This window comes from Nuphar pumila, chromosome 17 (assembly GCF_984573655.1).
Source record: "Nuphar pumila chromosome 17, dmNupPumi1.hap1.1, whole genome shotgun sequence".
NCBI classification, from domain to species: Eukaryota; Viridiplantae; Streptophyta; class Magnoliopsida; order Nymphaeales; family Nymphaeaceae; genus Nuphar; species Nuphar pumila.
The window spans coordinates 53,349,844-53,365,785 of NC_143265.1; positions in this window are offsets into that span (position 1 = coordinate 53,349,844).

The following is a 15,942-nucleotide window of genomic DNA, read 5'->3' on the forward strand; positions in this document are numbered from 1 at the left end:
CCTGCCATATGCCAATTACCCTACCCTCATGGTTGTATCCACAGCCGCGCCTCTGCAGATATCCGCTAAGTACACTATTCATCACCTCAGGCACTTCCCTCTCATACAGCTATACCTACCCTGCACAACCCTGTTACTCCATCTCAGCCCATCTGTGCACTATTTGCACTAGCTGGAGCCCCATTCACATTTTCAGCAGTTATCATATTTGTTCTTCCATTTGCCTTTTAATAGTAAGGACCTCAGGTATTTACACTACCACCATTGTATCTGTGTAGGTCTCTTTCCATCCCTGCATTTCTAGCATTCATTCCACTTGCCGTCTTCAGTATATGTGTATTAGTATACTGTGGAAATGTACCATTTCAGTTGCTGCAACCGTCCTCCATTGCTTCACTAGCACGCCCAGCACACTGTTACTGTAACATCCTTCCTTCATTCTAGCACCATCTCTCTTTATAGCATCCCCAAAGCTCCTATACCTTCATTAAGTATATCCCTAGCTATCCATATAAAAGCTCCTATATTTCGCCTACATTCATAACATTTTATGAAAACATTTGCTAATCTTTGTATATACCCACTTCATCATTTAGCTTAATGCATTAGGTCTATCCCAATATATATATATATATATTTAGGAATGCATAAGGAAATCCAGGCTCTTGTTCTAAGATTAGAGACTTTGATATTTTCAAATTTCCATCTCATAATGTAATAGCTAGATATTAATGAAAATTTTACATTTCCAGCTCTTAGATTAAAATGTATGAGCATGCATAAAATTATATGTTTCATATCACTCTTTTCCTTCTTTCAAAAAATTCACAAATGGTGAAACACGAATGGCACGTGCACCATTTCGTAAGAGGTAAATTAATCCTAAGTTGATGATCCATATCAATGGCCATAGTCAAGGTGTGGACAAAACTTAGTATTTTTATCTTTTACGAAATAACACTGGATCCACACTGGATCCGTTTTTAAAATTCATCATATTTACTCAAATATTTTCTTCTTTTATCAGAATTTAACTTAAAATTAATTCAAAATATATACCAATGGCCATAGTCAGGGTATATTGAGAATTAATTTCATTTTAAATTCTATAAAAGCACCAAATGTATTCCATTCTTCACCTGAATTTAAATATAGATTATTATATAATACATTCAATGACCATAGTCAAGAATGTATTATATCTTCAATCTTATTTTGATTCATTTAAAGAATGGAATAGCTTTTCAGAACCCAATTTTAAAAATTATTCAAATTCATTCATCATTTAGGATAGAACTTCATCATATTTTTCAAAATTCCTTCTTCAAAACTCCAAGTAAGGTAAATATCCTCCTCAATCTATCTTCAATCCTTCTCAAATCCAATTCATCCTTTCATTTTTCGAAATTCTATTTTTGATCTCAAAGTTCAATCCAACTTTGAGATCTCAAGTTCATTTTCATATATTCAAATTAAAATCAGATTTCAAAGTTCAAATTGACTTTGAAATTTCAAATTCATTTTCAAAAGCTCTAATCAAACTCAAAGTTCAATTTAACTTCGAGATTCTTGATTCATTTTTTTCTAAATTTCAAATTCAAACTTCAAATCCAAGGTCCAAATTGACTTTGGGATTCATCTGTATATTCAAAATTCATTTTCCAAGTTCAAATCTAACTTGGAAGTTTTTGACTCATCTTCTGAATATAAACTCCAAATCCATTTTAGGATCCAATATTCAACACAGTATTAAACCCTCATATTGGATCTCAGACTTCAGATCCAATTCCTCCTTAGGATCCAGACTCCAATTTCACATTTGGGTCTCAGACTTCAGATCCAAATCCATCTTAAGGTCCAGAGTCCAACTCTACATCGGATCTCAGACTTCAGATCCAGTTTCCTTATAGGATCCAGAATCCAATTTCACATTTGGATCTCAGACTTCAGATCCAAATCCATCTTAGGATCCAGAATCCAACTCTACATTGGATCTCAGACTTAAAATCCAAATCCATCTTAGGACTCAGAATCCAATTCTACTTCGGATTTTAGACTTCAGATCTAAATCCATTTTTTTGGATCTACAATCCAATTCTACTTTGGATATTAGATTTCAGATCTAAATCCATCTTAAGATCCAAACTTCGGATTTGAATTCCAGATTTCAAATCAACCTTTATTTTCAAATCCAACTTTCAAATCCAATTTCAGTTCATTTCCAGATCCCTTAACAAATCATGTCTAGATTTCTTAAATTCATTTCTATACCATTTTGGATTTCTCCGATCCATTCCAAAATTTCAAATCTTAAATTCAATTCCACTTTTTTATCTTATCTCTTTTTTCTAAATCCAAGTTCAAAAACCTTGTAAAATTTCCTTTCCTTCCCCTTTATCTCGGGTTTTAAATTGTTCTCTTTCCAAAGTCAAGATTTATTCTTCCAAAGACTTAGAACTTCTCTGATCTATCTCAAGTCTTAAAGTTAGATTCAATCATTTCTTCATTCCCTTATCAAGTTCATCTCAGAATACTTGGAAATTTCCAAAACATTCTTTTCAAAAGAGCATACATCCTTGCATTGCACAAGTATGATTCTTTGCGCATTTAGAGTTAGAATAAATTCTTAGATTATATTTAGGCAAAGCAAAAGGCATAGATTCGATCCTTGGTTCGATTACCCCTGGTAAAGGCGCCAGGAACGATCGAACCTCGTACCGACGAGCGAATCCCGTCTCTCCATTTTCCCGCAAAATTATCAAAACGGAGGTGAGTTATTTGCTAAATATCTTTCAAATCAAGGTCAAGTGAAAACCCGCAAAAGAGTTCCTCTTCTCTCTCTCTTTCTTTCTTTTCTCTTCTCTCTTTCTTTTCTGCCTTTTATTTTCTTCCCTTCAAAAAGGAGGAAAATAGAGGTTAGAAAAGGAAAAGAGAAGGAAGAGAGAAAAACAACAAGAGAATAGGAAAAATTTTGCGATGATCACAAAGGACCTTTGGAATTCCAAAGGGTTTCCAATTTTGAAAATGAGAAGTCATTTATGACTTAGTTGGGAAATAGGGATTTTATTAAAAGCAATTCACGGATTTGGAGGGGTTAGCCTTCTACCAAAAACAGATTTCAAGATAAAGACTCTAATGCCCTTAAATAAAATACAAAATTAAATCAACTAACTACATTACTCTAACATTACTATACTAAGTTAAAAGATATACAACTAACTCAAGGGATAAGAATGGAAAAAACTAATTACAAGAATACAACTACTTAAATACTAAGACAAAATCGACCTACCAAATTGATCCTACTTTATATAAAACGAAAATCATAAAATTAAACCTACTACTTACCCTATGCCTAAGTATGAAATCAACTACATCTAACATTAAGATTAACATGAAATTATCTATCTAAAGAAAACAAAATAAGAACTACCTAAACACTAATTAAACAAACCACTACAGCAATTCGACATGATAATACTAATTACATTACATGTAACTACACTATAACATAAATCACAAATCTAATTTAAACCTTATACACAAAAATAAAAAATACTAAGTTAAAACTAATTTAGCTAAAACAAAAATCCAGAATTGACTAGGCTAAGGAAACTAATATTAAACTATTCTCACCTACAGAAAATTGAATCAAACGAAATAAAATCAAATCTTACATGGAATATCAATTGAACTAAGACACTAACAATCGAACTCTACCCAATTATCTAACTTACATTACCCTAACATGTTTATGAATGAGCTTTAAACTAAGAAACACTAACATTAATCTAACTAAGATGTGATACAGAAAATAAACACACAAAAACCGAATTCTAACAAACCCCTACAAATCGACTAGCACCAAAAACACAAAACAGAAATTCATACTAAACACAATACATGATTTAAAATCTATGAAAAACCTAAACAATAATTAACAAATTGAAATGAACACAGCAAAGAAAAGAACTACAGAAAATGCTACAAACTGCTGGACATTCTACCTAAAAATCAGAAAAACAATACTCGACTAGACACTTTCACAAAATCTAAAAACACATAAAACAACAAATGATCTAGACACTTTTCTTAAAATACTCAAATCGATTAAGACAACATCTATTATACTTAGAACAACTGAAAAATGCAGATGCATCACAGAAATATTTTTGAACACACGCACACGCCCAAAAAGACATAAAAACTCCCAATCGTTGGATTAAAAACATCATTTTCACTAACACAAAAGCTAAACACACTACGTGTTGGCTTTTGCACGAACAAAAGCTACACTAAGGCTGACGAAAATACAGAAAACACAGCACACCTAACTCACACACATGATAGGTTTTAGCTAGAAGAGAAGGTAGAAGAAGACCTACCTCTTGGGCCGATCCGAAGAATGGGGGGATGAAGAGAAGAGCGGACTTTGCTTGACTCCATGCCACGAGGAACCTCATTGATGCTGTCTAACATCTCTTTGCTGTACTTTTACAGGGATCCACAGGTGGTGGTGTTTCGGGATGAGGAAGAAGAAGAAGAAGTGGTGAAGATGCGTAGAGGTTCGTACGGGGGTAGAGACGACCGGCCATGGAGAAGTAGACTGCACCCCTACCATGGCTAGAACACTCCAATGCTGCAAATACCTGCAAAAGGCAACCTCAATGATTAGTTTCAGCAGGGGGAGAAGAAAGACAAGATGTGAAAAGAAAAGAATGGAAGAAGGGGGTGGCATCTCCATTGAAGATGGCCTCCATGGATGAGGAAGAAGGTGGATGAGAGGGGCGGCTTGGGAGAAGATGGAGTTGAGCTAGAATCGTGCCCCTAGGGCACGAAAATCAAGACAAAGACAGGTGGAATGGGCGACCCTCTCCCTTTTGACAATTTGGCTACTTTTGGCTATTTTACAAAAACAAGATTAAAATAAAAATATTTGTTGGGCGCCTCTTTCTGCAAGGGGTTTTTAGAAAATGTTTTTACAAAACTTAAGTGGGCTGGAGCTGGGTTAAATTCATGTAATTTGGTCTAGATCCAAAGTCCAAATGGGCGTCTGGATCCAAATCTCTCAAATCGGATCCGATATTTGACCCGTTACACTGTAAATGCCATAATTCCTTCAAATTAACTCTGATTTTGATGAAATTCGAACCAGAGCTCCCTAACATCATTATGCACCTAAGTGATGCTTTAAACCTATAGATGATGCATTTATGCAGTGAAAATGTATTAATAAAATGTGATATTTATGCATCATCAGGGAGGTACCTCCATTTATAGGAGCAGTATATGTAATGAATTTCAGGGACAACTTTTTTTTTAAAGGGGAAAGGATGTAAAACCTGTAAAATTTTGGCAATTATTAAAATAAATAAAAAGTGAATTTTCTTTATATCGAATATGCATTTAAATAAAATAACTTTGAACCAACTGGATCTTGGATTTGAGTAAAGTCATTTGGATCCAGTATTCGGTTTTAGACTTGGCAATTGGATTTGGATCTTTAGTCCATTCAAAACTGAATAGAATTATATGGATCTAGTATATGGATTTGGATATGCTATGTGGATCTCGAATGGATCCAAAATCTAGTTGGGGATTAAATTGGGAGTCTTAGAGATCCAAAATATTATATGATCCAATCAAGATCCGAGATTCTTTATAAAACCAGAATGTATACAAAAGAAATTATGTAGACGTAAATTACAACGAAAAGAGAAGTTAGTTTTGTGGAGGGGTTTGTTGCCTCTTTAGAAAATAACTTAGGTTCAAATCCCACCACATACAATTTTTTTAAAAGAAAAAGAATTTTGGTAAGTATAAGAAATAGCCTGCAAATAGTCATGTTATTTGAAAATACTATAGTTAAAGAGACACTATTTAAGAGGGAAGAATAGGATAATAAAGATTTAAATTAGTCAATGTAAATTGCTCTCATACCACCAACACGTTTTTTTGATTGTGGTGATGCTACTTTCTATGTAGACAAATTTTTGGTTTACATTCAAAACCATATGTTTTTTATAGTTGATTTTAAGTCAAAGGAAAAAAAAATATGTAATAAGGAAAGTAATAAAAAAGCATTAAAAGTAAGAATTTTGAATAAGTTATGGAAGAAAATAGAAAAAAATGAATTTTGGTAAGTGGAAGTAGCCCACACATTTTCTTGCTCTTGAGTTGACTCTAAAATAATGAAAAGAAACAAAGAGGAAAGTGGAAATTAGGGAATCTTATGCCACTATGGTAAGAATTGAATTTCTCCCTCATTCACACATTTTTATGAATTACTACCAAGTAAGCATGGTTGGAAAAGAAATAAGGAATGTTAGGATAAACAAGGAATAAGGCATGTGTTATAAAAAAAATATAGTGTAAATGAGATGTTAGCCCTCTCACATGCATATTAGGAGAGTTTCTAAACAATATAGGCAACAAAAAAATTAATGTGGATGTTTAAAAAAAAACTTTCAAGATATTTATGGATTTTATACCTATCACACGCATGATCCTCTCAAAACTTGCATCTCTCTCTCATATCTCATATATCTTTATCCTCTCTTCCATCTCTCTGTTCTTCTCCTCTCTTCTTCCTCAATAATCGAAGGACATCAACTCACCTTGGAGGTGTTGCACGGCTGGGGAAGATACCTTCTTGATCTAGCATACTATGGGAGTCTAGTTTGGTGACATGATTTGTCGAAGAAAGGTAAGGGGCATTATATCCTTATGTGTGTGCTCGGTGCCCTATAGTACAAGTATGTTGCATACCGTTTAAATATATGTATGAAAATACATATACTCAGCCATGGTATTTAACCATGATGGATCAAAGATCAAACTGATCCCTGGTATGTAAAAAAAAAGTGCAACATATGGGATTATGTTGAAACATGGCTTGGTATGTGTATCGATCCATTCTAGATGGTGGGATCGATACCATAATTCTAATAGTTGATTCACACAAACATGTGTGTACTATAAGAAGAAAGAAAAAAAATTAATAGGTGCATATAGATCTTAGCATGACATAAATTCGTTGATGCATATGGTTGTTTTCTTATCCAAGAATAATTTTAGCATGGTCAATTAAATTAAATTTCTCTAAGGAAAATAAAGTATATATATACACTGGGTTTAGCATACAAGGTGCATACATGTAAACACCCCAAATTTCAACTTCATTGTCATTACACACATTCGACATGTCATTTCACTGCATTTCAGAGCATCACATGTCATTGCATCTCATTATCGAGATCCAGAACTCTTGTTTTTCAAAATATTGAGTCCATATTCGATTTTAAAACTTTTCTTTCAAAAGCAATTTCAAATACCTGGGTTTTAAATCAAAATTTGACATTTTCCAACCCCCAGGGATCTTATATTTCGAAATGTTTTTCTCAGAAAACAATCTGGAACTCTTTTTCAAGAATCCCAGTCGGACCAGGACTCTTCTTCAGAATTTCGGTCAGATTAGGACTCTATCTTTTGCCGCTATTTTATCCATTTTCAATCAAATCTCTCAAAATCTTTCAAAGAGAAGTCAGAACTCAGAGTTTTAGTTGAACCAGGACTCTATTCAGAGAGTCCTAGTTGGATGAGGACTCTGACCCTAATTTCAATTTTGTGAGAATCTTCCCAAAATCTCTTCATTTATCTTTCCAAATTTCAAAATTGTTACACTTTTACCACTGAGTTTCAAAATTCTGAGATTTTATCCCAGAGTCCTGATCGAATCAGGACTCTATCCTCAGTTCATTTTCTCACTACATTTTCACTGGTTTTCAAAAGTTCTGTTTAAATTTCATCATCTGCTTTCCAGAAAACCAAAAATTCTCAGAGTTCTAGTCGAATTAGGACTCTTCCTTAGAGTCCTAATCAGATCAGGACTCTGAACCAAAACTTTAATTTTATCCTTTTTTCATCTGTTTTTTAAGATCCTCTCAGTTGTTTCTCAGAAAATCCAAAAAAATCTGAGAGTCCTCTGTCCCTAGAGTCCCAGTTGGATCAGGACTCTGTTTTATTTCAATATTTGTTATTGCTTTCACCATCTTCACAAGTTCTTTCATTCATTTTTTAGAAAATACCAAAAAAAATCTAGAGTTTCAGTCTGATCAGGACTCTGTCCCAAAGTCCTAATCTAGTCAGAAGTTTGTTCTAGAGTCTGTTTCACTTTCATTTCCATCTTTTTCATTTGTTTTTCAAAAATTAGGTCATTTTGCAGAGTCTAGTTAATTCGAGACTCTATTTTAGAGTTCCAGTTGAGTTAGGATTCTAACCCTGACTGTATTTTCTGACTTATTTTACCATTTCTAATAAAATCTTTCAAAAACTCCTTCATTTGGCTTTTAAAATTCTGAAATCTAAGAGTCCTAGAAATTCAGGACTCTAGCCCAGAGTTCCAGTTCGGCTAGGACTCTATTTTCAAAAACTTTGAATTTTGATTATTGATTTTAACCCCTTTTCAAAGTTATTTTCAATCTTTATTTCAAATTTTCAAAACCTGATGTGGGGCCCACTCAGTTGGTGCCATATCCAGAGGAGTTCTGACTCAGTCAGGACTCTGTGTCCTTTCAAAACTTTCAATCTCAAAGTCTACTTTTGAATATCTTTTGAAAAACCTCTCAATTTCAAGTTTTAAAATCATTTTTGAAAATTCAAGTGGGGCCCACTCGGGGTGGCGCCACATTTGCAAGAGTCAGGGTTAGACTAGGGTTAGTCAGTGTCTTAGTTAGATTTGAGGTTTAGATGAGTCAAAACCCATTTAAAAATCCATTTTATTTAAGCCTTTAACCATTTGTTTTTAAAGATTTAAATTAAAAATCTTTAAAAACCAAATGTGGGCCCACACTAGGTGGCGCCACATTTGGGAGTCATTTAGGATAATTAGGAGTTTAGGTTAGGTGTTAATTAAGCTAATTAGGTTAGGAGTAGTTAGGTAATCTCCCCCAAAAATCGCACCCCCCCTTTAGAGTCCAACTTTTTCAAAATTCTTGATTTAAACCTAATTTTTTTTTTATAAATAAAAGCCCATAGGGGGGTCGACCCCCTATCTCTCTTTTTTTAGATTCTTGGAGCTTCTCTCTCCTCTTCAGCCCTTCATCCTTCCTCCATTGCAGCTGAAACCTCAAGGTAAGGTTTTTCATAATTTTTTTTACTTTATTTAATGTTTTTCCATGTTTTAACATGGATTTAACTCTTGCATTGTTTCTTTCATGGTTTCAACCATGGATTCAACTTCAAGAACCTCAAGCTCAATCCAAAAAGATGATCTAACCCTATTCCATACTATTTTCCATAATTCTAATCCATTAGAATTGTTTATTACATTGTTTTTCATGTTCTTAACCAAGAAAACATGAGATTTATATGTTAAATGGATTAAATCCATGATTTCAAAGGTAAAAATTAATTTCAGCCATGGATTCCCTGTTTTATTTTTATTTTTTAGCATATTAATGTTTATTACATGTGTTTCAGCATTGAAATTAATTTCGTTTTACTGTTTAGATATTTTTTTTATTGTTTTCATCGATTAAATCATGTTTTATTAGGGTTTCTTAGATTTCTGTATATTTTAATCTTAGATCGGTAGAAAGCATGTTAGTTCATATTGAAATACTCATTAGAAATTATTGATTTTTTTATATGTGATACATGGATATGTCAGTGAGGTTTTGTAAAAAAATTAGAGGCTCTGGGATTCGGGAACCATGTCAGAAAAATAAAAGATTGAACCGTGATTTTCAATCGTTAAAATCGTTATTGAAATTCATAGGTAACTTGCAGTTGCGTTATTTCTTTTACTCGATATCTGATTCAAGATCTGTAAAATGTAGTAGTTTTGTGTTCATGTAGGCTATTTACTGTAAAATTTTCACAAATTTTTTTTTCTGTTTGATATTTTTCCTCTGGCAGAAAGTCGGATCCATATTTTAAAACTCGTTATAATTTACTAAAACCCTAATCTGACTTGTACTGATCATAGATCTTTAACCGTAGATTTGATTCAGAATCTGTAAAAAAAGAAGTTCATTATTTCTCTATCTGCTATTCACTACTGAAATTTCAGAAATTTTTGAGGAAGTTTGCTATTTATTTTTGTATTTGCAACCGGAAGTACCTATTTTAATTAATTTTATATTCGTTATATTCATGTCCAGATTGCTGGAATGATATCTCCCTCATCGAAGATAATTTTTATGATCTGTAAAAATTAGATTCTCTGCTTTTTTTTTCTATTTTGTCTCTATAAAATTTTAGGAATTTCCATGGTGTATTGACCCCTGATGCGGGTCTAGCACCGAAACAAGTACATATCCACGGACAAAAATAACAAATTTTAGGGTTTAGTGCAAATTCTGAATTAAAATTTTTGTCAAAATTAAATATTTCTGTTTCCAATCAAATTTTAGGGTTACAAGGATTGCACACACCCATTTTTATGAATTTTGGATATCGTTTGGTGCTTGAATCAATCAAATTACCAAACAAGGTACCTGCAGGATCCCGAAACACTGCCAAAATCATGATTTTCATGATATTTTTGGATTTTTGTGTATAAGTTCACGTTTTTAGGGTTTTTTCATGTTTAGAATAATATTAGGATGCTTCATGATCAAATTTATATTTATTTGATTTTATTTAAACCCTAAATCCAAAGTTTTTACCAAAATATTTTCTGAAAAACCCTGATTTCAAGGCCATAGTCTTGCTATCAAGGGTATTTTGGTCATTTTACTTCAATTTCGAAATTTCCAACTTTGGTTTTCTCATTTTTAATCATATCATATTTAGTTTGATTTATTCTTATTTGAATTTCAAAAGTTGTATTTTACAAAATATCTTTCTGAAAACCCTGATTTCAAGGCCATGGTCTTGCTATCAGGGGTATTTTGGTCATTTTGACCCCAATTTCGAATTTTAAAATCTTATTTCTATTATTTTTTCAACTTTATTTCATATTTCATCATATTTATCTCAGAAAGTCATGGAAAAAGGCTTATATCTAGCAAAATCCAGTAATTTCCAGATATTACTGGATAAATCTAGAAAAGCCGACATATCTTCACTAACAAGTTTTCTAGTTTTGCAGGGATATTGAAAACTTTATTTTCAGTTATTTAAATTCAATTAGTGATGTAAATTATGGTTAAATTTGGAATAAGAATTTCAATTCCTACTTAGATTAGGATTTGCATTGCATATAGTTTCAACTTTGATATATAACTGCTAAGTTTGTCATTCATGCACATATTACAAAACTCACCATGGTCTACACGAATGGCACATGCACTAGCTCTTAGGGAGTTGACAAACTCGGTGGAATTTATATTTATGGTCATAGTCAGAATACGAATGAGACCCAGATTTGTGATCTTCGTATTAGCCACATTCAGCCTACACTCTTAGGCTAACTTCAAAATGCACTGCATTTCTCAAAAATACAAAAAGATTTTCTCAATTCCTCAAAATCATGACTTTTAAATCCATATTCATTCATTTCATTCAATTTGCAAATTCCAATCTCAATCCATAGAAATTGATTTTCTCAAAATTTCTTAAGTCTTATTTAGAAATTGATTTTCTCAAAAACATTGAGTTTTTAAAGGATATTTCAAGTGTTTCTCAAGTTCGAAATCCTAATTTTTCAAGTTATATATTCAATTCCAAGTTTTAATTCAGAGAAATCCAGTTTTCCAAAGTTATTTCAAATTTCTCAGAATCAATTTTCACAAAACTTCAAGATTTCTTCAAAAATCGATTTTCACTTTCCTCAGAAATATTCTCTCACTAAGCTCATGATTTTCCAAGTGTTATCTTTTCCAAGAATCTCCAAATATTTTCCAATATTCAAATCAAACATCATGTTTTCAAATATGCATTTTCAGAAATTCATAGCACATTCCTGATTCTTTGTGCATTTAGGAAATAGAACACGATTTAGACAAGTTGAGCAAAGCTAAGCACACTTTTGATCCTTGGTTCAATTACTTCTGGTAAAGGCGCCAGGAACGGTTGAACCTCGTACCGACAGACGAGTCTCATTCTTCAGAATTATCCTGCATTTTAAAAACGGAGGCGAGTTATTTCCAAAATCTTTTTTCAAAGGTCAGTTTGATTTGCAAAAGTAAAATTTTGCGATGATAACAGGTTTGGCGACCGTGATGGGACCTGTCTTCGCCTGATCAATTATGTGCTTAACTTAGTTCAAATTATCAAAATCGTGTTCCATGGAATGTCAGCTTTTACTTTATGTTATCATGTGAACCTAGGAGCCTGGACTTGAACCCAACTGACATGGATTGCATGTAGACTAGGCATGGTTTGGTAGGACTGAATGAGGAGATATTATTCATGTTCACATAAACTTAGGTCTAATACAACCCTCCTCAACCTAAGTTTGATTGAAAATAATGTTTGCTTCTTCAAATATTTCAAAATCTCTATCTCTTTAGGTCTTAGAGCCCTCTGTTTGCTTGCATGTGCTCATGTTTTCAAAAACCACCCCACCTATCTTTACCCGGTCTTCACGTTGCTGAGCTTATTTATAGAACCATAGTTCGGGACAAAGCCTCACAACTGGGCCACCTATTTGGGTAAAAACCCTCCTGCCACGTACCAAGGGCCATAGTCCAACGTATATCGGCAGGCGCTCAAGGATGTTGGAAAAATTGAACCTAGAACCGAAGAAATTGATTTTATGCCACGTACATCGAGCCTTGGCTTGAGTATATCGACATAGCATGATTGGACACAGATGATCTGAACCTTAGAGTTAGGATTAAGGTCCTACAACTATTTCAAAACTTGTGCATCTAGAGTCAGCTTTTAGGGAATGTTATATATGTGTACTTGTTTGTACAGGATGTGATTGAATGTTAGTTTCTTTTATTCCATTTTCTTACATTTTCCATAAGTTTTCTAAAATACTGGACGATTTTCAAAAATCCCTAAAATTTTCCATATGTTTCCGTATACTGTCTAAAATTCATGTTTTATTCAAACCCTGGACGATTTTCCAAATTCTCCACTATTTCCTTCAAAACTCCTGGTGATTTTCCATCCTTTCGTTCTTCTAGATCTCAAATTTTCTGCTTCATTTTTATTCTGCCTGCAATTTTTCAAAATTCTGGTATTTCCTCAAATCTTATTCCAATTTTCCATGTTTTCCAGTCTGATGGCATCCAGTCAACTTGATTCAGTCTTTTCTGAGGGTCACATCTCCTACGAGGTGCGACAAGGTCTTCCTGAACATCGAACTCTCAACACCGGATCCTTCATTCCCCGGTGGTATTATTCATTGCTCAAGAACTTCTCTCGTATGTTTTCGGACCATTTGAGTGATTGTGGGTTAGAATTGACATCCGCAGTGAGAAAGTTGACAGTCAACAACAATCTGATTCATGCACTAGCAGAGTGGTGGAATCCGCGCACTTGCACATTCTGATTCCCATGGGGCGAGATGACCCTGCTGATAGATGGATTTTCAGAGATTATGGGATTGCCCGAGCTAGCCGGTCAGCCTGAAGATCTATTGAAGTAGTAATTTTTGATCAATGTCAAGGGTCTGGACCCTAAAGATGCTTTAGCTCGCATGACAGGGCATAAGTCTTGGCCACTGATTGAAGAAAATGGGAATGAATATGTGAGTCTGATCGAGATCTATCGACAATATAGGGCATTTGCAGAAGTTAGCTCGTTATCCAGAACATTCATCGAGCTAACAGAGCGAGCCAAATGGCTCGAGCTAAGCATGGAGAATGAAGTCTATGAAGGCTTCACTTTTACTAAGAACAACAGTCAAACTGAGCAGAAGAAGAAGGCTCATTTCACTCATTCTGTCAGAAATAATAATTGGAACCATCGCAAGGGACAAAACAGAAATTCTTGTTATGGTGCAGGGGGTTCAAATCCCCACAAGAATGATAAAAAAGGTAAGTCAGTGCCTCAATATAACAAGCCACTTCAGTTAGAGCAGGGACCAAAGCCTCGTGAAAATGTGAAGCATGAAGGGTGGAGTTATGATATAAAATTCACTCCGCTGGACCAATCACTTGTGATTGTGCTTGAGTACATGTTGACCAAGGAGATGGTCAAATTGCCTAGGTTGGTCGATCCACCTGTGCCCATGGGAAAATTCAAAGATCAATTCTGCAAATTTCACAGAACAATGGGGCACAATACTGAGAACTGCTTTGTTCTCAAGAATATTGTTCAGGATCTCATTGACAAAAATTTTTTGGTAGAGGGTGCCGAGGATGAAAATATGAATATCATGAAACAACCATTCCCCCCTCATAATATAGTGGTTATCTCTGAACAACCCTTTCAACCACAGGAGCACATCAGGTCGTGTTCTGAAAAAGACATGAAAATTCAACATCAGGTCCTCGTGCTGCAATAGGCTCAGTCCAAAGCTCAAAAGATGGACCTTATTTCATCCTTTGGCAAAATGAAGATACTTGCCAAGCCCACTGGGGCATCTTCTGAGGTGGCTAAAAGAATTCCATGGTTCCCCAAACACTTCATTAAGACCACCCCAGAGAAAAATGAGACATTAATTCAAAAGCCGATAATTGCCTTATCCAATGTCTCAATTTTGGGTCTAGCTCAAGCTTCTGCCAAGCATCAACAGGTATTGGATGATCTGCTGCGAAAAATCAAGGTGAAACCGAGCATAACTCCTGAAGACATGGCTCTGATAGTCAATCAGGTCATGACAAATGCTCCCATCACTTTCTCAGATGAGGATCTCCCTAAGCCTCATCTATTTCACAACAAGGCTCTATATGTTGTGATTCGAACCAGAAGAATGATCGTTCCTCATGTGCTAATAGATGGAGGCAGCAACCTCAACATATGCCTAGAGATGACAACCAAAGCTTTGGGCATCAAAGAAGAAGAATATATCCCGGATTCGATTACCATTTACGGGTTTGATAATCATGGCCAGACTGCAAAAGGAAAAATCTTCTTAGAAATTTTTATTGACTACTCAGTTCATTTAGTTTTCTTCCATGTAGTCAACGTGCCACCAACGTACAATCTATTGTTGGGACGACTGTGGATCCATAACACGAATGCAGTGTCGTCTACCCTGCATCAGTGTGTCAAGTGGTCAAAAGGTGGGATGATCACAATGGTCCTGGGCGAGGATCGAGAGCAGATGTTAGTACAACCTATGGTTCCCAGGCCCACTTTCACTACTGATATCCCCAGTATCAGAGGAATTGAAGAGGTCAGTTTCGAAGAAAATTCAAGGATACTATAGATGGCAGAACAGCCAGAGCATACGGTGGCCATGACTCGATAGAGAGGCCCACAGTTCTTCAAGATTTGGAGGACGAGTTGATTACAACACATTTAGGGATCATCCCCTATTTTCCCAATTTATGAAAGCCAAAAAGAGATTTGATCTTTTAGTGAAGCATGGCTATCAGCCTTTTCAAGGCCTGAGTAAAAATGGAGATGGTCCTCTCAAGCCAGTAATTCCTCAGCACTATCCTAAAGGAGCCAGATTGGGCTTCAATGGTAGAAGATCTCAGAAGGGCACTATTTTCGTCAAGGGGACACATTAAAAGAATCTGCTTGACTTTTCATTTCTATTCTTTTGTTCTCGCACTGGGATGATATCCCGTTTCATTTTCATCATTGTCATTTGATTAAATCAATCCTTCAATAAAGTTGCAAATTTTCTTCATCTATCTAGATGTTGTCTCTTTACTTTCTGTTGAGAATATATGGTTTTTAAGTGAAGTCCTTTTATATTAGATGCTATTTGTAATTTTGCTTTTATAATGGACTTGGTTGTAATTATTCTTTTAAGCCTCTCTCTATTTAACATAGAGAGAGTCCCTAATAATAGATTATCGAGTTCTCTCTTCCTATGCAGCCGTCTCTCTCTCTCTCTCTCTATCTAGGGTTCGGTGCATCTTCTAC